We start from the raw sequence: 23,573 nt of genomic DNA on the forward strand, positions 1-23,573 counted from the left end.
CGTAAATTACAAAATCTAAGTCAATTGCGTTATAAAGATATCACAATTTAATTTGGATTCTCAGAATTTTCTCCGACTCGGAAGAAAATACAAAATATTTAAACAACACATTACAGAGAAAATAAAATCGTATTGTTTGATGAAATGAAGTGTTCTCCGTGTTCAGAATTGTATGAAAAGCTTTCATTTAAATCTATTAACTATATTTCTTTACTTAATTTTGTATTTTTCAAAAATATTTTTTTTATCAGTTACGCCCATATATGGCTTTAAAAACACCTTTTTATCATTTTAGAAATTCAATATTTTGCATCATTTACAACCAAATTACAATGTTAAATAAATATCAGCTAGGCCATACACTCATTTGTTTGTAACACCTGTCCTTATATTTGAAATATACATAATGCAAATTTACCCTATACATACTATCAGGTCAACAAAGTAAGAAAAAATTGAGACACTTTTCAAGGTCTAAGGGCGATAACTCTTTTGAATAACTGGCCAGTAGTCACAGTTAGACTAGACCTAACTTGCAGTAATTTGAAAAAGAGAATTATTTGAAATTTTTTAAAAAAAGAAATCCAAGGATGTTTTAGACTTATAAAAACATTGTTAATTATCCAGTTCTCAACAACAAATGGATATCAAATGTCCCAGTGGAAGTTTGAAAATCGGTATGACATGTATAAAAATCTAAATTGAACACAATTGAGAACTTACATTTTAGTTCATTTACAAAATAAGTCTACATACAAATAAAAGTGTCTAGTTCCCTATAAACTAGTTCTCCATTTTACTGGTTCCCTTGCTCTTCATCTGGATCCCGTTCTAACAACTGGCTCTTCAGAGAGATCCGCTGAAACTGATCTGCGTGTTTCTTGTATTATTTCTTCTAGATAAAAACTGTATTGCACAATCAATTAATCTACAAAACAGAGAGAAGAGAGTGGAAGTTTCCTTTAACTTTCACAAAATTTGACACTGAAAGTTTTGTTTACATATTACATATATTCTCTGACAAAGGAAATTTTGCAGTTTTAATCCCCCCCCCTAAAAAAAAAATATAGCAAAAAAAGTGTACATAAAGAGTTTTCTACAGTAATTTACTATGGATAATGGACAAATTTTGAAAAGCTCACTTAAACCTTCGGCTCAGGTGAGATAGAAATAAAACAAACAAGAGGCCCAGGGGCCACAGCGCTCACCTGAGCACATCAGGCTTGAATTTCACCCCCCCCCCCCAGGCATTCATCATTTGAACAAACTAGAATCTACACTACCTGAGGATGATTCCATATAAATATCACTAGTCATAGCTTTGAAGTACTTGAAAAGAAGATTTTAAAAGATTTCCCTATATATCCCTATGTAAAATTTGGGTTGGGCATTTTGGCCCCATCCTAGCTCCGGGGTCATGATTTGAACAAATTTGAATCTACACTACCTTGCAAAGATTCCACATGAGTTTCATCTTTCCTGGCCCATTGGTTCTTGAGAAGAAGATTTTTGAAGATTTTTCCTATATATTCTTATGTAAAACGTGGGTCGGCCATTTTGGCCCCACCCTAGCCAGGGGGTCCTGATTTGAACAAACTTGAATCTACACTACCTGAGGATGATTTCACATTAGTTCCATCTTTCTTGGCCCAGTGGTTCTTGAGAAGACTTTAAAAGATTTTTCCTATATATTCCTATGTAAAACTTGGGTCGGCCATTTTGGCCCCACCCTAGCCCCGGGGGTCATGGTTTGAATAAATTTGAATCTTCACTACCTGATGATGATTCCACATGAGTTCCATCTTTCCTAGCCCAGTGGTTCTTAAGAAGAAGATTTTTTAAAAATACCATTAATTTTTAATCTTATTCATAAATATCTCCCCTTGGAAGAGGGGGTGGCCCTTCATTTGAATAAACTTGAATCCCCTTTACCTAAGTATACTTTGTGGCAAGTTTGGTTGAAATTGGCCCAGTGGTTCTTGAGAAGAAGAAGAATATGTGAAAAGTTTATGGCAATGACGACAACAACAACAACAACGACGACAGACAACGGACAAATTTTGATCAGAAAAGCCAACATGAGCCTTCGGCTTAGGTGAGCTAAAAAGAGATTCTAGATTTTAGCCATCTGGTTTTTTTAACTTAATAATTACATGTAATAAAACTTTCTTCGAGGTTTCCATGTGACCAATTCAAAATGTATATAGACACTGACCTGATAGAGACTAAGTGTGGGTGTAGGACTTGCCCACAGGCTTTTTGTCTGGCCCCCGTCTCTACGTCCTCTATGGACACCTCATTATTTCCCTGGGTGGCTGAGATCAGCCAGGACTGCACCTGGGGATGCATGTTCAACCTCCTTAGTCGGCACCTGTCTATAGCAATATAATTATCAGTATAAAAACTTCCCAATAATACGGGCACCTGTCCATAGCAATATAAATATCAATATAAAAACTTACCAATAATGAAGGGCAGTTTTTTATTATGAAAGACACATTGATTCCTACCTATAGGGTGGACTATGGAGTCAATTGGAAGCTGAAATCTCACATCCCAGCAGACATGTGTCTCACTGCTAGTCCCCACAGCCAACCAACACTGGGAGTGGTGTACAGCAAAGGAAGTGGTGTACAGCAAAGGGAGTGGTGTACAGCAAAGGAAGTGGTGTACAGCAAAGGAAGTGGTGTACAGCAAAGGGAGTGGTGTACAGCAAAGGAAGTGGTGTACAGCAAAGGAAGTGCCGTGTACAGCAAAGGAGGTGGTGTACAGCAAAGGAAGTGGTGTACAGCAAAGGAAGTGGTGTACAGCAAAGGAGGTGGTGTACAGCAAAGGAAGTGGTGTACAGCAAAGGGAGTGGTGTACAGCAAAGGAAGTGGTGTACAGCAAAGGGAGTGGTGTACAGCAAAGGAAGTGGTGTACAGCAAAGGAAGTGGTGTACAGCAAAGGAAGTGGTGTACAGCAAAGGAAGTGCCGTGTACAGCAAAGGAGGTGGTGTACAGCAAAGGAAGTGGTGTACAGCAAAGGAAGTGGTGTACAGCAAAGGAAGTGGTGTACAGCAAAGGAAGTGCCGTGTACAGCAAAGGAGGTGGTGTACAGCAAAGGAAGTGGTGTACAGCAAAGGAAGTGGTGTACAGCAAAGGAGGTGGTGTACAGCAAAGGAGGTGATCAGACCTACAAAAGTCAACCATTATACAGAATAAAGACAATCGGTTGTATGTTAAAATCTGGTTTGATGGTTAAGTTGAATACCAACAAAAATGTCATCTGTTCCAAATATTAACATTTCAGATATGATCTTATGTTTAAAATCTTTTTTAATTTAAAAGATGATAATTAACACAGATAATTTCTCAAATCAAAAGTGACTTCCAATTTTTAATTGACTACTCTGTGTATGACTAGATTGCTTTGCTTGTTACCTGATTTTGGATCATTTTTGAGCTTCCAGACTTCCTTATTAGAGCTAAGATAATGACCAAGAACCCATGGACTGTAGCAAGAACCCATTGACTGTAGCAAGAACCCATTGATTGTAGCAAGAACCCATTGATTGTAGCATATATGATAGAACAGACTGTGCACCTGAAAAAGGACAGAACACTTCAAGAACTCATACACCAAGATATCCTACACTCAAAATTTGAAAAAAAAATTTAAGATGTCAACATTTAAACATTTCCCTTTGTTCTTCTTTATTCTTTTCCCACTTTACACAATATATAGAACTGCCTATTTCATAATACATGTACATATCTAAATAATCATGCATGTCAAGATACATATATTTGTACAGTGCTGTACCTATGTGAGATCTTATTTCTATGTTTCCATAGTCGCGGACTTGTCCACATTTATAGCTTTGTTCCAAGTGGCCTTTTCTGTGTCTATCCTGTTAAAAAAAGCAAATCATTAAAAGAAACAATTCATTTATTTCTAACTTCAATATATAATCAGATAAATCAGATAATTTAAAAAAATCAGATATTTTTCTTTCATCTTATTTTTTTTTCCTGACGATTTAAAGAAAATTAGATATTCATAAAAAAAACCCAATGACATAATACAGTGTATATCAAAGTAATTTGTTATTTTACCAGGTACAGAAGCATTCTTGAGGGTCTGTTTAGAGCGGTTAGCAACACTGTGTCCCTCCAGTTTTTCAGACTCCCATAATTTGACTGTACCATCATTGGAGTCCGTGGCAAAGAATGCTTGGTCTTGAGAAACTTGAATCCTGCTAGTAGATAACATTCTTTAATTATGTACATGTACTAGTGTATTATAACAAATAATTTGGCTAAGGCAGTTAAATCTCAATCAAGTCATTGCTGAATAGTATTACATAGTGAAGATAAATGTTAGTGCTTAGAAGAGTTATTACCCTTGATGATGCACTTTTCTTTTTACAGTAAAACTCGGTTATAGCAAAATCCCAGGGACCTGTGAATTTTTAAATTCGCTATATCCGTAATTCGTTATATCTGTATAACAAATTTGTAAGAACAAAAAAGCAAATTAACACTATGCATGTTTTCTTTCAAGTATTACATGTACTACCAACTATGTAAGTGAAGCAAATATAACAAAACATATCTTACATAACTACATGTAAGGTTTTCTTATGAACTGAGTTTTATTTACAAATGCTATAAGGAAATGGTGTAAGTTCAATTTATCATTTTTAATTATAATCTTAGAAAGTTCATTATAAAAGATGTAAATTTCATTATATTTAACCTCAATGGGACTCAAACTTAGTTCACTTATAATATCCATGAATTTGCTAATCCCTGTTCGTATATTAAACGAGTTTTACTGTATACAGGTCATTAATCACTAAAACGAGTTTTACTGTATTCATAAATTAACACATTATTGTCTGTTCCAAAGTCTCTAAAATATGAAGCCTGCTATTCTAAATACTGTGGTTTCATCAATATTCGTGGAGCACCAATTTTCGTGGATTTCGTTGTTGAGTTGATCCACGAAATCAAATGTTCAACGAAGTTTGGTGCCTACATTTTGATTTACGATAAACCTTTTAAAAGCCCATTCCGACTTTCGTTAATATATATTAAATAGCCCTACCCGTTTTATGCTCAACAGATTGACTTTTAAGACCTATTTTTCCTTTTTAAAAATAATTTTAATTTAAAAAATGAGATAATAATTTTTATTTTATCTGATTTTTTTTTTAATAAAACGTTCTGCACGGAGATAAACAAACAACACGTAGATCTGTCAACGCAGTGCATACACCAATCAGCGATATACCCCCCAAAGCCATAGGATGATAATCAGGCGTAAATGTGTGAAATTGTTTTCTCAAACAATTTAATTAAGTATCCAAACCCCAATTATCACCTGTACAGTGAAAACAACAAATTACCGTTACATAAAAAATTTGATAGAAATAAATTTATTACTCTCTGCCGTTAAAACATGCTTAATTCATACAAATTATCAACACAATTTAATGCTATTTTAATTTGATCTGTTTGCTTAGAAACATATTTTTGTTATACATGAGGTAATGGGTATACATGTATGCTGAAATTTAACATTCATGGCTGAATTATTGTCGTTCATAATACTTGTTTAAGCGGATGTTGTACCCATCGCGCATGATCGCACCTGAATGTGTTTGTTCCGAGATCTTCAAACAAGGGGTCTGGATGTCTCTGTCAAGCCCCGAAACACGCCGTGCATGTGAAAATGAGTAACTAACGCCATTTTGTGAATTGATTTAATACTTCAGGGACGTAGCATCCGGGGGGGCCAGGGGGGCCTGGCCCCCCCACTTTTTTCCCCAACGTAACCTTTACTATAGTAAATGTTCATTGATAGGGTGGTTGGCCCCCCCCCCCCCACTTTATAACCATAGTATAGTGATAGCAAGGATTGTACGGGAAAAATTGGAAGTGATAGTAAGTTGGCTATGAAAAAGTTGGCCACTAACCCCCCCCCCCCCCCCACCACCACGAAATCGGATTTTCGACTTCGGGCGACATTTAAGTTTTTTTTTTTTTTTTTTGGCTTGTCAACTTTTTCAGGTAAGTAAAAAAATAATTTTCTCAGGTTGGCCCCCCCACTTTCAAAAACGATGCTACGTGCCTGTACTTAATTGTTGTTACTTTTAATATCCTGTTGCAACTTAACTACCGTCCGTATTCCACACTTGCGATCATAATTTTTGTCCGTATTCCACACTTGCGAATTTAAGGAATAATTCACCGTTGAAGCTTCCGACTTTTGAAAAGCCAATGGAGATAAATAAATAATTAAAGAGTTTTCTCCTGTTAGTAATTTTCTTTAAAGACATCTACGTACCCTTATATTGTAAATGGCACAATGTTCCCGCTAAAGCATAACGACGAAAGAAAAAATGAAAAGATAGACAATTTTTTTTTCTGTTAGGGCCATTATCCACGAATTTACGTATCCACGAAACTGTGAATTTTACTAAATCCACGAAAATTGATGCCCACGAATATTAATGAAACCACAGTACCATATACAGGGAAATTTTTGCCCCTTCCACCTACCCTCATTCGGCGAAATCAACGATTTCAGTATAATTTCTTAAACAAAGCTATAACTGGATGAATTCAAAGTGGGGAAAAATTGTTTGCAACTGTGAAAGTGCGAAAATGTTCACTTGGTGAAAATAACCCTGTATACAGTACACATACAGTACAGCTAGCACTGATCAGAAACAGTCTTTTTATTTCACAAATTAAAGACTTTATAGTTTTAATTATTATTTAACATAAACCTGAGTTATCTTACCTTTTCATTGAGGATCGATCGAAATAATCAATGTCATTGGCTGAAAATTAAATACAGAAATTAACATTTCTAAAAATTCAAATCAACCATCGTAAACCACATTTACTCTATATCACTGGCTAGAGAATGAGATCAAACTTCAAACAACTACCACAACTCAAACACGTTTCAACTTAACATCCGTAAATCAGACTGTAGAATTATTGTTGAGAAAAGTATTTTTCAATGCCTGGTTTTGGTAAAGTGAGTACCTTTCTGCCTGCCAAAGAAGAGACACATGCAGCTGTGTGATTCCGTTCTCCAGTAGAGTCTGTTTAAACTGTTGTCTGGGTAACTCAGCAGGGTCATGACCTTCTGTTGTCTGGGTCACTCAGCAGGGTCACGACCTTCTGTTGTCTGGGTCACTCAGCAGGGTCACGACCTTCTGTTGTCCTGGTCACGCAGCAGGGTCATGACCTTCTGTTGTCTGGGTCACTCAACAGGGTCATGACCTTCTGTTGTCTGGGTCACTCAGCAGGGTCACGACCTTCTGTTGTCTGGGTCACTCAGCAGGGTCACAACCTTCTGTTGTATGGTCTCACGTAGAGACGGCAGCTCTATGTCATAATTTGCCTGTTTTAACAAGAGGCCAATGGGCCACATCACTCACCTGAGCAATGTGGCTAGGAAAAAAGCACAAGTTAGTTTATTTTTGAAAAGTTGAAACCCAATAGTGGTCCCAAACAATCCTTAAAAGGGAGAGCTACATTGTAGGTATGATTTAAACAAACTCGAATCCACACTAACTAAGGATGCTTGCATATTTCTTTGACTACCTGTGGTTTTATTGCCCTTTACATTTGAACTTTCATTGTGGCCCCGCCCTACCCCAAGGGGTCATGATTCAAACAAAATTGAATCTACACTACCTGACAATGCTTCCATATGAATAGGACTGATCATGGCTTTGCTGTTTTTGAAACAAAGATTTTTAAAGATTTTTTTTTTCACGTTTCTATGTTAAACTTGGATTCCATGCCGTGGCCCATACATACCCCCTGGGATCATGATTTGAACAAACTTGAATGTCCACTACATGAGGATGCTTCCATAAAAATATGATCATTATGCCTTTGTTCTTGAGAAGAAGATTTTAAAAGAATTTTCCTATATATTTCTATGTGAAACTTTGATCGGCCATTGGGGGAGAGGGGGGGGGGCGTCAAAATTGAATCTCCACTACCTGAAGATGCTTCCCTATGAGTTTCATCTCTAATGCACAGTGGTTCTTGAGAAGAACATTTTTTTTAAAAAAAATTCTTATATATTTCTATGTAAAATTTTGATTGGCCATTGGGGGGAGGGGGGCACCTGCTGGAAGCTGCTATACACTACCATTTGCCCTCATTCTGCCACTTCTCAGTTAGAACAACAACAGGACTGCTCAGCTGAAAAAAAGATCAATTTCTTATAAACTTTGAATTAGTTTACAAGTCTATTTATCATGTTAATTGAAATAAAATCTACTATTACTAGATGATACACGTAAAGTCAGTGTCTAATATATGTAGCTTGTCTAAAGTTGGTGTGTGTTTGGTGAAATCACTTGATTCTTGCTCTCAATAACTAATAACTTGTCTGCATGATTAGAGAATAAGACAGTCTGCTCTAGAGTCGCAGAGTAAGGAGTTGATCCTTAAATTGCAGGTTCAAATCCCACTGGAGGACATGTAGACCATCTCTATGATAAGACAATTAACCCCTGTAGCAGTAGACCGCTGGTACAAAAATAAGTAAAAATTTGCAGCCCCATCAGCAATTGAATTAACTTCAATTTCTTAAATCAAACAAGCTTCTAGGGACTTCCCACCATCCCTAGGCCATAGGGCCTAAAATAAAATTAATTTTGTTTTCAGTTGCCTACCTACCCACTGAAAATGCACCCGACCCAAACTTTTTTTTAGCCATTTGGTAATTTTATTTTTTTTTCAATTTTTCAGAATATTGAAACAGTTTGGTTTTCAAATTTTGACACGTTTTTTATCAATCAGTGGTTTATAACAAGAAGTGAGCCTATTCATGTCTAGTAGGTGTATGAAAACCTCTTCTATTTGTTATCTGACAAAAATATGATTCTTTTTCAAAAAAAGAAAAAGAATGCCTACCCACTGACTCAGTCTAAAAATTATAGGTTGGTAACTGCAAACAAAGAATTTTTTAAGCTTGGCCTAGTGCACTGCTCTGTATGGACCTGCTGGGCCGATAGTCTGGGCACTGCCATGTATGTACCTGCTGGGCCCATACTTTGGGCACTGCTCTATATGGACCTGCTGGGTCCATACTCTGGGCACTGCCCTGTACATGTATGTACCTGCTGGGCCCAAACTCTGGGCACTGCCCTGTATGTACCTGCTGGGCCCATACTCTGGGCACTGCCCTGTACATGTATGTACCTGCTGGGCCCAAACTCTGGGCACTGCCATGTATGTACCTGCTGGGCCCATACTTTGGGCACTGCTCTATATGGACCTGCTGGGTCCATACTCTGGGCACTGCCCTGTACATGTATCTACCTGCTGGGCCCATACTCTGGACACTGCCCTGTATGTACCCATGGGGCCCATACTCTGGACATTGCCCTGAATGTACCTGCTGGGCCCATACTCTGGACACTGCCCTGTATGTACCTGCTGGGCCCATACTCTGGACACTGCCCTGTATATATGTACCTGCTGGGCCCATACTCTGGACACTGCCCTGTATGTAACTGCTAGGCCCATACTCTGGACACTGCCTTGTATGGACCTGCTGGACTTATTTTATTTCAGCATTTGTATATAACATTCAAATCATAATAAAACCTTGGTTATCGAAGGTATGTTTTGAAATATTTGCTTCCCTAACGCAAGTATGGTAGTAAAATTTGAGGGAAAACATGCTTATAGCAAATTCGCTATATATTGTTATAAGAATTTCTTAGATGGATGTTACGAATTACAAATATTCTGAGGCAATCGTGTCTTTAAAGTGGTGATTGTGACATATAACACAATATGATTACATAGAGAATCTTTTTTGGAATAAACTGAAACAAAACGATGAATTTTTAGATGAATTTTAAGCTTTTTATTAAACAGAAATATATCTTGAAATGTATGTTACATTTACGTAGTTGTCTAAATCGGCATGGATATATGTTAAAAAAGACAGTAACTACAAAATAGAATTTTATACATGTACATGTTAAGTTCCACTATCTATAGAAAATGACAAAATTCCAAACTGATCGCTCTAAACAAAACAGAGAGAAGAAATTAAAGCATATATTTTAAAAAAGTTTTGATACATCTGGATCAAAAAGTAACCTTTGTTTTTGAAAGGAAAAATCAAACGCACGCACGTTCGTATGCCGAGAAAATATGTTGTTGACAGAGTTGGTAGGATGTTCTGGTGTTAAGATGAGATATTCCGATTTTGATTTTAATGACTACAATTTTTTTTTACATATCTTACTGGACATTGAAGAAAGAGTAACGTACATTTCAAGCTATATTTCTGAATAAAATCACCCTCTACTTTACCGTCTTGTCATTATTCCATGTATTAAAATTTGATGAAAAAAAACCTGGAAACAAAATCTTCAGATACTTTCTTTCAAAAGTATAATTGATAGAAAAATTGTTATCCTGAACTTCATTTTTTAAAAAATCAGAGAGGCATTTGTGCCCTTATATTGAGAATGGGTGATAACAAATTAAATTCACAGGTCCCTGGCAGGACTTTGCTATAACCGAGTTTTACTGTAGATAACTATTAAATTAAATTCAGTTATAAAAGGAGAGGAGAAAATGTATGGCTGGACAAGGCATTGAACCCATTATCTCAGTATCACTCATAATCAGGTGCTCTACCATTATTCAGGTTGATATCCATAACACGTATAGTACTTATATGCGTATTAATCTATATCTCATTTACCTACTTTTTCGTGTCACTATTAGAAGTGTTTGTCTATTATTATGGGCCAAATGTACAACTGTCGACTGGCTACTTTGAGGGTTTTTTGATTTGACGCCAATATGAAACAAATATTTTTTCAATCTTGAACCCGATGCAAATTGACATAAAAAGTGAAGACAGCACATGAACAGGTTTTTTTAAATACAAATGAGACAATTTGAAAAGAAGATGATCTTGTGAAACACTGATTCAGTTGATGAAATATCTATATAGACCAAGATTAAAGTTTTCAAATATATTTCAAACTCTAACATCAAGAACTAGGATTAAAACAGGATAAAATTATTGCCTCTTTAACCCCCCCCCCCTTTTTACCAGTAAAAAGTTATTGCGATCAGGGTTTTCAGTTTTTCATTCCTTAGTAGATCATACTCCAAGTTCTTAACGAGGCCCGATCTAGTTGAAAATTACGAAAACAGAATGATAAAAATTTTTAATTCTTGGAAATATTTTTGTATGTATTATGCTAAGAAAAATTAGAACGAAATTTTATTACCTTGCCTTTATTGCAGTCAAATGGGGGCTCTGTCAAGATATGGACCATTTTTTGTGTTTTTATACACAATTACATAGTAAAACCCTCCAAAAAACAAAGAAATTGAAAATTTAAAAAAAAAATACACGATGCAATGTTTTGTTTTTCACATATATCATGCAATTTTCATTCTTCTTATAAAAAATGAAAAGAAAATTGAAGGTAGCCTTTGTTGCAGTGACAAGGGGGCATATCAAAACACAAAATTAGCACTTATTTTATCCATCTAGACATGAAATAAGTCGCTATGGGTGTACATAACATCAACAAACGATTGCAATACTGTATAAGTTTCTAAAAAATAAATAATTCTTACATTTTGAAATAATTTTCTCTTCATGCTTTCTTTTTTTTTTATACGCGACGATGTTATACGTGGAAAAAAAGGGGGGGGTTAAAGGCGACAAATGACGAATTTTACTAACATCATGTAATATATAGAAAAACTAGAGCCGAGCTCGTTGCAAAGCAACGAATAGGTCTTCCGTTGGAGCTACGGATAAGAAGACGTAACCTTGAGTTTAGGTCAAGCCACATTCTAAAGTTCTACAAGTGAAAATTTAAACCTTTTAAGAGAAGCAACTTGCAATGTTTAGCTAGGAAAAAGACTGTAAAGGAATATATGTGACCTTGAACTTTCCGAGTGACCTTGAACTCTCCAAATGACCTTGATCTAAGCAATGACTAGCTCTCGTTATAAAAATATTATCCATGTGTTACCGTCTGGAAAATTTCAAACATTTTATTTAGATATTCTTTCTGTCCATGCATCCAACCAAAAACATCTTATCCTTGGGGACTTTGAACTCGAGTCAAGGTCACGTCCCACCCTGCATTATATCAGCAATGTTTCACTAATAGAAAAATGGTAGCGAATTTACAGTTTCACTGTCACTAATCTTGACTCGTCCAAATGACTGGATATGTTCAGCCATGAGTTTTTTTCTGACTATAATCGAGGCAAAATGATTCATTGGGTTCAACACAATGTCGAGACTATAGCTCTACTTGTTTGTACTTATAACAAAGGAAGAGAAAATTAGCCATTGCCATCAGACCAAAACCGTAGAAGGAGTATCGTTTAAAAGGAATTTCACATTAATTTCTATTTTTTGTAATCATGACAACACCGTTCATCGAAATCAAAAACGATCCACTTAATTATGTATCGCATTGAAGTCTACTTGTGTGTCCAGTTATATTGAAATCAAACTAAAACTGTAGGAGGAGTAGCATTTTTAAGGAATTATATACAGAAATTTCTATTTTTAGTAACCATGGCAACACCATTCATCGAAATCTAAAACGGATGCACGATAGATATTTTGTATCTTAGTGAAGGCTACTTATGTGCCAAGCAATATTGAATTCAGACAAAAACTGTTGAAGACGTCGCATTTTAAAGCATTCAAAAACCGAAGCACTATACTATGTATCTTAGAGATGTGTACTTGTGTGCCAAGTTATATTGAAATCAGACCGAAACGGTATAAAGAGTAGTATTTTGAAAAATAGACAGACAGACAGCTAGACAGACGAACGGACGGCAGACACTTTACTATCGCATCCCACAGATTGGTGGGACAGATATTTATATATCGAAAATAACCAAATCAAATAAAGACATCATTTTTAAAGCATTAAATCGTAGCAAAAAAGAAAATATCAATGGATGCGACACTTTTCAGACAAGGGAAGAGATATGAACCTCTCATAAATACGGTACACATGTATGCAACAGGGGCGGATACAGGATTTGTGGTTAGGGGGGCGTGGATAACTTTATTGAGGCAAGGGATCTGGGGGCCGCCTTAAGTGGGGGCCCAGGGGGCGAAGCCCCCGGAAGCTCCTGGGTTTTCGTGTATTTTAGAGTAAAACCAGGCACTATAATAGTGCATATTTTTCAATTTTTTTTTCAAAAGTGGCATATAGGTTCGGATGTTTGAATGATAATATTGTATTGAATGTTTCTCAGTTCTCATTGTATTGTAACACATGCCACCATAATAAACGATTTACCTACTTAGTACTTACTAATAGTGGTATTGGTTGGTGATGTATCAAAGTACGCCGTGTTTAATACTATTTGAATTGGGGGACCAGGGGGCGCAGCCCCCGGAAGCTCTTGGATTTTTTGTGTATTTTAAGAGTAAAACCAGGCAGAACAACAGTGGTTTGGTTGGTTTTGTACCAAAATGTGGCATTATAAATATTAGTCACATCATACTTTGAAAATTTTAGGGGGGGGGGGGTGCCCCCCCCACGCCCCCCCCCCCCCTTAAATCCGCCAGTGTGCACGTCGGTAATCTAAAATGACACATATTATTTTTTTTCTTTGTATGACTTAACCCCCCCCCCCCCTAATTTCTTTAAAAATGTTTGTACAATCAAGAAAATCGGTTACTTTTCATAAAGAATACGACGTTTCTTTCATTTTCAAGAACCGTTTAATCGCGAGTGCACCGAGCTCAATAGAATAACGTGTAAGAAAAGAAGTTCGGAATTGTACACACGTCAAGCAAATTTTGTTGTGCATCATTCCCAGAGCTCCTTTACTACCCAATGTCCTTTGCGCGAATAAATAAACAAATAATAACACAAGTAACAGCTTTTTAAAAAGCTTGGCTGACTATGTCATCAATATCTATAGAATCTATAAGCATGATAAACTATAAACGTTTACATGGGGGGGGGGTTTAAATTATTTCACTGTAGTAAATTATGGAGATGTTGCACAAAACATAAACCATATATAATACAGTTTGTATCTCAAATAAAAAATGAAATCATGATCATGTCCCGCTGTAGATTCGAACCCGGGACGAAAAGATGAACACCTCTGTCCGCAAGTCTAAAATGGTTTTAGAGGATGACGTAAATAAGGAAAAAAATTTGATTAATGCTTGAAAGCATGGCTACATATAAAGGTGGCAGCTGTAAATATGATAACTACAAGAAATTGGGGATCTAACAATTATGACTGACGTGTAGAATATGATTGATAGTTTCTTGGGTATGCCAAAGTATCAAAGTATCAAAGATTGTTGGAAACGTAGGAAAAATAATTAAAGCTTTAAATGACCAAACAAACTTGGCGGCGATATATGAATGCCATGGTGCGGATTCAGGTAGTTTTTCCCAGAGATGAGGGGTCAACATCAAATGTTTTATTATTTTAAATGATGTAACTTCTAACTCACTTCACAATGTCACCGAATTGTTTGTTTGTTTTGTTTCCAAAGCTCGACCAGGATTCTGACAAAAAAGAACAGACTTTACATAATTCATGCAGTTTTCATTTTCATTCATTAGAATAGTCCAGAAAAAGGGTGCAAAAACCTACATGTGACATTTTGGCGCGAAATAATAGCGTCACCCCTTACCTAGAAGACAAATGGACTAATCCAGTAGAATAGAAACGCAGAAAAAAGGTCAAACGGACATATATCCGTATAAGAAATCTCATGAAATTAATATATGCTAGCAAAAGGCTAGAGAAAATAAATACTTCATTGTATTGTATTAGCAATAAGTTTATTTTCTGCTAACAGAATAGATAACTGTTGTTGCTGAAATGCATGTAACGAATCCGATGATAATCAGCATGCACAAAATTTTGCTGGCTAACTGTGACCTCTTCGAACCCTATTGATCCTTAACCCTATTGATCCTTAGCGTGACGTCAGGCAATAAAAGGCTTTCAGTTTGAAGAAATATTTCAAAAACTTTTCCGCAATAAATATAGTTATTACTAGCTTACTCTAAAGTCTTCTATCGTACATATGTTATAGCGTACTCTGTTTAGTAGGACCAGTTTTTTCAGTGGGTGGCTCAATACAACTCTCCTGTCTGTCATTTTGATTATTTTTAAAAATATCTTGGTTAGTTTGTTTGAAACTGAGCTTTGAACTTACCTAAAGGCAAAGTGTGACGGAAGGAGATAAGGCAGGATGGAAAACGTCCGACATGACAAACATTATATCCCAAGCCATATTCATGGCGGGGCATAGAATGATTATTGGTTTACATAAAAAAATAGGTTGTGACTTTCTTTCGGAATTCAACACCAGCCTTAATCTACATGTATATATACGCATGTACAAAAACACATCAACCAACTAACATTCTCGGCTCAGAGGGATGACATTGTATATTCATTTTAAACATGTTAAAGGGGGGGGGTACTTATAGTGATGAGAGGAAATTTAACCACGTGTCGGTCCATGAAACATGAAAGATTATTTTTGGAATGTTTGTATACAACAGCGTGGCTTTCTTTGAACTAAATTAGAATTTATGGAAATATTTAAAAATAATTCTTTCAGGGACGCCGTGATATATTTGGTAGTCTCTGTAATAACTGTTCAGATATAGCACAGGCCTTTAGATCGCTTAGAAAAAAAATTGAGGTTTTGGAAAAAAAATACACACAATTTTTTTTCTAAGCGATCTAAAGGCCTGTGGGATATAGTGTCTTTTGAAGGTACAACACCTTTCTTTTAATATTACCAAAGGATTTGCTGACCCTTTTTTTTTCGTATAGTCGAAATGCATGGGAGAAGGAAAAAAAAACGTATGTGGATTAATCAAATACAAATTGATGCGTTGTGTTTATAATCGAAATAGACACGTTCTTTTCTTCTCGTTTTCCTTTTTTGTAAAATGCCGTTAGCTTTGTTTAAAAACTTTTTCCTACGCGTTACCAATGTAAGAAGAGAAAAAAAGACGTCCTCAAACAATTTATTTCTAATGATGAAAACACCAAATGACGTTGAGGATAATTAAGGTGAAATTATTTACTGAGACCCTAGTATCTACATTTCATGTCACCAACATTAACAATGACTGACCGGGAGGACGTTTGGTAAAGAATTAAATGTTGATGTTTTATCGTCGAGATAGAGATAGATACTGGTTAATGATAAATAGCATTAACGAATTTTCAATTTTTTAAAAATCGTATTCTTAAACTCTGGATGTATATATTTTGGCCGCTATTCTAGGCAAAAGTGCATCCATGTGTATTTATACTGACACCGACTGAACATGTACAAGAATGTCAAATCGTGCAATGTTGAGATATTCTGTTTATTCAACGAAAAAGTATATTATTTTTGTACAATAACATTTTAAAGTTTAGTATCAAATAACTGCATACTCAAAAGTGCTTAATTTAACGTTGGATGTTTTCCCGTGAATTAGAAACGTCACCTCCACTTACAACTACCATGCATGCGTACATTCAAAAAACAATATCCACCTCGATAAAAACAGGGGGGGGTGTTGCAAACCAAGCTAGTGTTTATTAGGCTATCAAAATACATAAAACTTACAATGAATAAATGTGCAAGCGATTACGATTGATTTAAACAAGGTGAAATAGAGTGAATTGAAATGATATGAAAGAAACGACATATTTTAAACCCAATTATCCATTTGTAACTATCGGAGTACACAATGGATTTTCATATGTCCACTGTTCTCTGCAACCACATATTTGTAAACGAGGACCGGGCAACACAACTTTAGAGGCAAAGTTGGATATAACCTGTTTGCTATACCGGTATTACAAATACGTGAACAATAGTATATTATAAATTACTTTTTATGTTCAATGTTTATTTAATCTTTAAAAAAATGATACCCCGATAAATGGAGAAACAAAAGAGTGATCATGGTGAAAATAAAACGTACATATACAATATTACCTATCACTATCCATCACTAATTATAATTATTTGCCGAGGCCCCTTCTCAATTACAATTGAAATAAAATACATTAACACAGAATAGAGTTGTTTTTTTTTATTTTGCGAGAACAGGCCAAAGAAAGCGAACACAGTTCAAAATGATTTTATGCACCAGTGTTTGGAATTACGATTTAATATGAAAGATGGGTAAATTAATCTTATTGAATCGCGATGTAATTAAAAACACAGTTTTCTATTAATTGTTAGGTCTTTCTACACAATGGTCTGATACAATCACAAACACTTGCTTTGTTTATGTCCACAGGTGCCTGGTACACTCGTGACCTACATCGATAGCGTGTGATTTGCGGCTTTGATTATATAACTGTAAAACATCTCGCTGAACAATGGGATCGTAATATGTAAACAACTAGTGATCGTGAATTGTTCAATGTATAAAGTTTAAGATTAATTACATAGTTTGTTACAATGATAAACGTAGAAAGGTAGATTTGATATCTTCCGCTTTTAAAGACGTGTTCACTATAAAACTAATTAAATTTTATAAAGAAAAATAGAAAAAGTGGTTGTAAGACATGATTTAATAGTTAATCATAAAACACGTTTAAAACCTTATTTTGAAGAAAATCAACATAAAATACCGTAGGGTATATTATTTACTGCAAGTTGTACACATGATGAGGTCAGATTTACTTGCCGAATGAAAACGCTACATGTTTACCTGACCTGCTTTTGACTGCATATTATGCAATAACCCCGGTATATTCGAACAAATAAACATTCCTATCAGATCAAAAGGGTGTTAAAGAACAATTTTGCTCGATATATCTAGATCGAAATATTTACCGTTTTTGAGTTATAAAGCAAAAACTTTCAAGCTCCAGAGATCCCTTATTTTAGGGGCCAGCCCCTTTTCTATAGTATTAAATGAAAGCCCTTGCAATTATGCACAACTTTTGTTCATTATGTCTTAACAAAATATTTTTAGTTTTCAAGATAAAAAGGAAAACATGTGTAAATTTTCGCTCTTTTAGGCGTTCTATTTTTTGACCCCTGTATTGCGCCATTTTGAATAGAGAAATCGAAAAACAAAAACCGATGTGCACAACTTCAATCCTTCTGTTATCTAAAACCAGTAAAATTTCTGCTCCAGCTCTAGTGGTTTCTGAGCCTTTGTCTGGAAATGAAAGCCTATAATTTTTCGTTTAATGGGAAATAACTCAAAACCGGAAGTGACTTTTTGAAATTATTGACAGCATTCTGATAGAGTTTATTACCGTCTATAATGTCTGAAAATTTGAACAAAATCCATTAAAAAATGAGCGAGATATGAGGCCTCAAAGGTGGCGTCTAGGAAGAAAAAAAAAAAAGAATAATAAGAACTAGAGCAAAGCTCGTTGCAAAGCAACGAGTGGGTCTTCCTTCCTAGCGCTAAGCAAAAGATTAAATGTTTCTGTCTAGATTGTCAACTATGCTAACATTCTCTTTTTCGATTTGTCTCACAAACCTTACTTGAATTCTTTAATTTGGTGTGAGAATGAGGTCTAAAGGGTACTCTCTCTAACAGCATTCTTGAAATCGTATCCACGACAGTTTAACTTCCAATATTATGACTTTTGATATCGGATATATCCTGTTTGTTGCAATTATGTTTGTGAAACGTGTCATACTACAGAAACATAAGTGTTTTGCTACATTACCATCTTAAAAATGGCTTTAAAATCATCTAATATACAATATAACTAGGTAAATAAAATAAACAAATTATATAATAATTCAAAAAATCCAAATGTATTTACAATAATGATGAACAATCTTCATTAGTTGCAATCAGTAAGTAGAACAATACTTTTAAAATAAACGCACAGAAATGTGTTGTGTATGTTTTGAATTTGCAGCTTTCCACTAGCAACTGGTGGTACCTCAATAGGAGTGTAAAATTCTCTGAAAGGTATATTGTAAACATATTACATATGGCTGTGTATTCTTTTTTAGCGGCTTTTGCGGAATGCAGCAATCACTAAATCAAGCACAAAGCTAAAAGTCTTGTACATAAACATAAATAAGAATATCTACGCTAACTTATTCAAAAGTCAATTTCCACCAAATATTGTATAAGCTAAAGATAATACATTTACAGCATTAAAGAAACAAATCTCTTTGAAGGTATTGCCCTGAATAAGAACAATTTGAATCCCCTACACTAAGGATGCTCTGTGCCAAGTTTCACTTTGGTTCTGGAAAATGATATTGTGAAATTTTAGACAATGATGATAATGGATAAAATTATGTTTTTAAAAAAATTACTGGTTCCTTTAGCTCAGATGGGCTAATAAGTATGCAACAGGCACAGTTTTGCAGTTGACATTGAAATGCGACTGGACATCTCTTCAATCTTGTTTTAGAAATCTACATGTACATGCCCTATGTACTGAATTCCTTGGAATCATACACATGTTTATGCCTTTAATTAGTTGTATGTGCCAAAATAACAATTTTTTTTACGTTATTCTGTAAAAAATACACATACATGTATTACAAGATCTTCTATTCCTGCTGAAGACAAAGGATCTATCTTAATCATTAGAATAAGTAAGTCTAAACTTTGAAAGGGAAGACCTTAATAAATAGGTCAACATGCTACACAAACAAAATATTATTATATTTAAAAATAACATTTATTCCAATGTAATTACTGGTACATGTATTTTTCTGTTACAAAAACTATTTCACTTGAAAAACTGAGGACAGTTGATATGTTCATATTTGTGGATTTATGTTGTCAAATCAAAATTTAAAAATGATACACAGTGTGTTTAAAAATTGTCTTCACAAACCAACACTTGACTTATTTTCACTATGCTGTTTATTCCATGTCACATCCAAACAGATGATCTTCTGGCAAATCAAGGTCATGCTTGGTATCAAAATTCAGTCTTCAGATGAGCCACACCTATCCAAAAGAAATTGAAATGTTTTAATCTATAATTTTTTTACTAATAAAAAGTGCAATTCATGAGATTATAAATTAGATTATCAAATTGAGAGATAAGATATTGTCACATTTTCTGTATATAATTTGTAAATTTTAATGTACTCTTTCATCAATTAAAAGAAGTTTACACAAATTAAGGCAGTCATTTATGCTATTCCCTAATAAGACAACATACAAGTGCAAAGTAATCATGCAAAAACACCTTCACACTAACACACAACACACTGTCACGCTAATACAATTTCACACAACAAAATATCAGGCTAACATAAGTTCACACAACACACTATCATGTGAACAAGAATTCACAAACACGCTGTCTCGCTAACACAAGTTCACACAACACGCTGTCTCGCTAACACAAGTTTTACACAACACGCAGTCTCGCTAATACGAGTTCATACAACACACTGTCACCGTGTCACGCTTAGATGAATTCACACAACACACTGTCACGGTAACATGAGTTAACACAACACGCAGTCTCACTAACACGCGTTTACACAATACACTGTCACGCTAACACGAGTTTACACAATACACTGTCACGCTAACACAAAGTCACAAAACAGGCTGTCTCACTATTCACTAACACAAGTTCACACCAAATGCTGTTGCGATAACACACTGTCATCCTAGTACCATTTCACACAACACACTGTCAGGCTAACAAGAGTTCACACAACACACTGTCACGCTAACACGAATTCTCAAAACAGGCTGTCTCACTATTCACTAACACAAGTTCGCACCAAACGCTGTTGCGATAACACACTGTCATCCTAATACCATTTCACACAACATACTGTCATCCTAATACCATTTCACACAACAAACTGTCAGGCTAACACGAGTTCACACAACACACTGTCACGCTAACGCAAATTCAAAAAACATGCAATATCGCTAACACGAGTTCACATAACACGCAGTCTGGCTAACACGAGTTCACACAATATGCAATCTTGCTAACACGAGTTCTCACAACACACTAATATCTCTCTAACACCAGTTCACACGACAAATTTTCAGGATAACAAGTTCACACAACACACTGTCACGCTAACACAAATTCACAAAACATGCTGTCTCGTTAATAAGAATACACACAACACGCTGTCTTGCTAACATGAGTTTGCACAACACGCAGTCTCGCTAACACGAGTTAACACAACACGCAGTCTCACTAACACCAGTTTACACAACACGAAGTCTCGCTAATACGAGTTCAATCAACACTCTGTCTAGCTAACACGAGTTTACACAACACACTGTCACACCTACACTTTATACACGATTTTACACAACACGCTGTCCCGCTAACACAAGTTTACGCAACACATTGTCAAACTAACAAGAATTCACACAACCCACTGTCAGGCTAACACAATTAAGTTCACAAAACACACTGCCTTGCTAACACAAATTCATACAACACACTGTTTCGCTAACACAAGTTCACACAACACACTCACATTGCTGAGTTTATAGTAAAGGTCTACCCTAATTTGAAGAGGGTTAAAACTAACATATCTCTATTTTAGTAAAAAGCTTTAAATTTAAGATAAAAACATTTATGCAGTAATGTTCCTTAACATGCATCTGGCATATAAAATGAATGAGACCTTAAAAACCTCACAGTACATGTTTACTTAGCTAATTAAAGGTTAAAATTGATGCTATTCAACAATATATATCAATATCTCTAAGTATGTGAATGAGTGAAATTCTCAAATAAATATTATAAATCAAAGTATCAATAAGAAGGTGAACCTTACGTCGCAGGTTCCAATCCCCTTGCTAAATGCTTTAGACAGGTTACTCCTATGAGACTGCATAAACCAAGATTCTGTGTCAGGGTAGGTGTTAGCACAAAATGGATCTCATACTTCTTAAAGGCAATGAGTGCTGAGTACAAGTCTATATTTGCAGCTAATACCATCCCAAGTGGTGGCACCATGAAATGACTGAAAAATGTATGATTAAGGCAAATAAACAAACATTAAACCATTACAGCAGTCTTATCAAACAAAAAAAGCAAACTTTCTATTACTGTAGATCACTTAATTTTCGCGACACCTTATTTTCGCTAGATAGTCATTGGCTCTTAATTAGCGAGACAAAATTTTCACGAATTGTGGTCATTGCTCTATATAATCTTAAGGAATATTATTATACGCGAGAATTAAATTTTCGCGAGCACACTGTCTCGCGTAATTACGCCAAAATAAAGTTCTCGCGAATAAAAAGTGATTTACAGTATTATAATTTTTTTAAACAAATTTCTTTTGCAATTTAACTGAGCAATATTTATCCTTTTTTGTCAGTAAAGTATGATATTAAATAATTAAGACTTTTTGAGAACATCTATTTATAGCGAGTCCAGACAGCAGCACAAATCCCTGCCCATAATGCGAGCTCTTATGGTAACACCTTGGCAAAAGAAGATTGTGACTTGCACATTGCTCCACACAATTTTTCCGCAGTATACTTTGGACACACAGTGCTTAGCTTCTTTAACATGTTTAAGCAACATTCAAAATTCATTTCTATTTAATTTGAATTAAATCTAGCTATCCTTACTCACGTTCACATGGAGCTAATGGGAAGTAATTTAACGAGCAGTTTATTCATTTAAACATTTGAATATACTCTCAGTGTGAACATTGAGCATGGATGCACCAAATGTCAAATGCGGCTTGACAAGCACAATCTAAATTTAAACTAAATAAGTATCTGCCCTCACCCTTACAGTCACACTGTCAATATATAATTAGTTGAATATATTCTGTAACATTAAGTGCAGTTTTAATTATAGAGTATGATCACTATGATAGATAGTAGGACTGTTGAAATTACATCCTCAAATTAAAAAAAAAAAAATATAAAGCTGTGGGGATTTACAAGGCAAACAGAGAGCGTCTGAACTGTAAAACAGATATATATCGGTGTGTCTGTGTATTTCTAATAACATCAATGTACGTCACTGTCATGTAATCAGTAGTGTAAATTATAAGTAATAAAAATATTCTAACCTTCATTCCAATGGTCCAAGCCAATCATTCATTAAAATGTCGCCGTCAGCTCTTTCGGCACTCGATAAAATTATCACTGGGGAATCCCAAGCCGAGTCAAGAGTGTTCATCCTTGTTAATGTGACAGTCAGAATTTCCTCGTAAACAATTCACACAAGATTCTTAGAATATATGAATCGAGATAATTCTGCTTAGAATAATGTTCCAGAGAAGTGACAAAGTACTTCGTAGCTCCAGATTAAATGAGTGTGTATGTCTAAAAACGGATTCTTCGTGAGATAATGTTCAACTTCACAAATCATTGTTTCTATTTTCAGTTTGTAAACCATGACAAACATGTGTCCGACGTCGACTCGAAGGGGCACACTAAAAACGGGATATACTAGAGACCTGATATTAACCTGACCTTTTAATTTTTAATTAAATGGTAATATTGAGTATTTTAAATTACTTAGGCACAGACGTTATGCCTTCGAGGCATATGCTATACAAAAATTCAATTGTTT

General features: G+C 35.3%; 1 long non-coding RNA gene across 2 annotated transcripts; it reads right to left on the reverse strand.

Moving 5' to 3' along the window:
* Nucleotides 1–2,017: 2,017 nt before the first annotated feature.
* On the reverse strand, nucleotides 2,018–23,350 carry LOC134248084 (uncharacterized). Of its 2 annotated transcripts, XR_009987971.1 has the most exons (4): nucleotides 23,068–23,350; nucleotides 21,811–21,999; nucleotides 19,845–19,990; nucleotides 2,018–2,113 (listed from the first exon to the last, which is right to left on the reverse strand). It is a non-coding gene; the product is annotated as an uncharacterized LOC134248084 (long non-coding RNA). The 2 variants fall into 2 exon arrangements; XR_009987970.1 differs by lacking the exon at nucleotides 2,018–2,113 and having other exon boundaries at nucleotides 18,786–19,990.
* Nucleotides 23,351–23,573: the final 223 nt, after the last annotated feature.

Source organism: Saccostrea cucullata, unplaced genomic scaffold (genome assembly GCF_032062105.1).
Source record: "Saccostrea cucullata isolate Sc308-1 unplaced genomic scaffold, CSIRO_AGI_Scuc_v1 ctg1901, whole genome shotgun sequence".
NCBI lineage: Eukaryota > Metazoa > Mollusca > Bivalvia > Ostreida > Ostreidae > Saccostrea > Saccostrea cuccullata.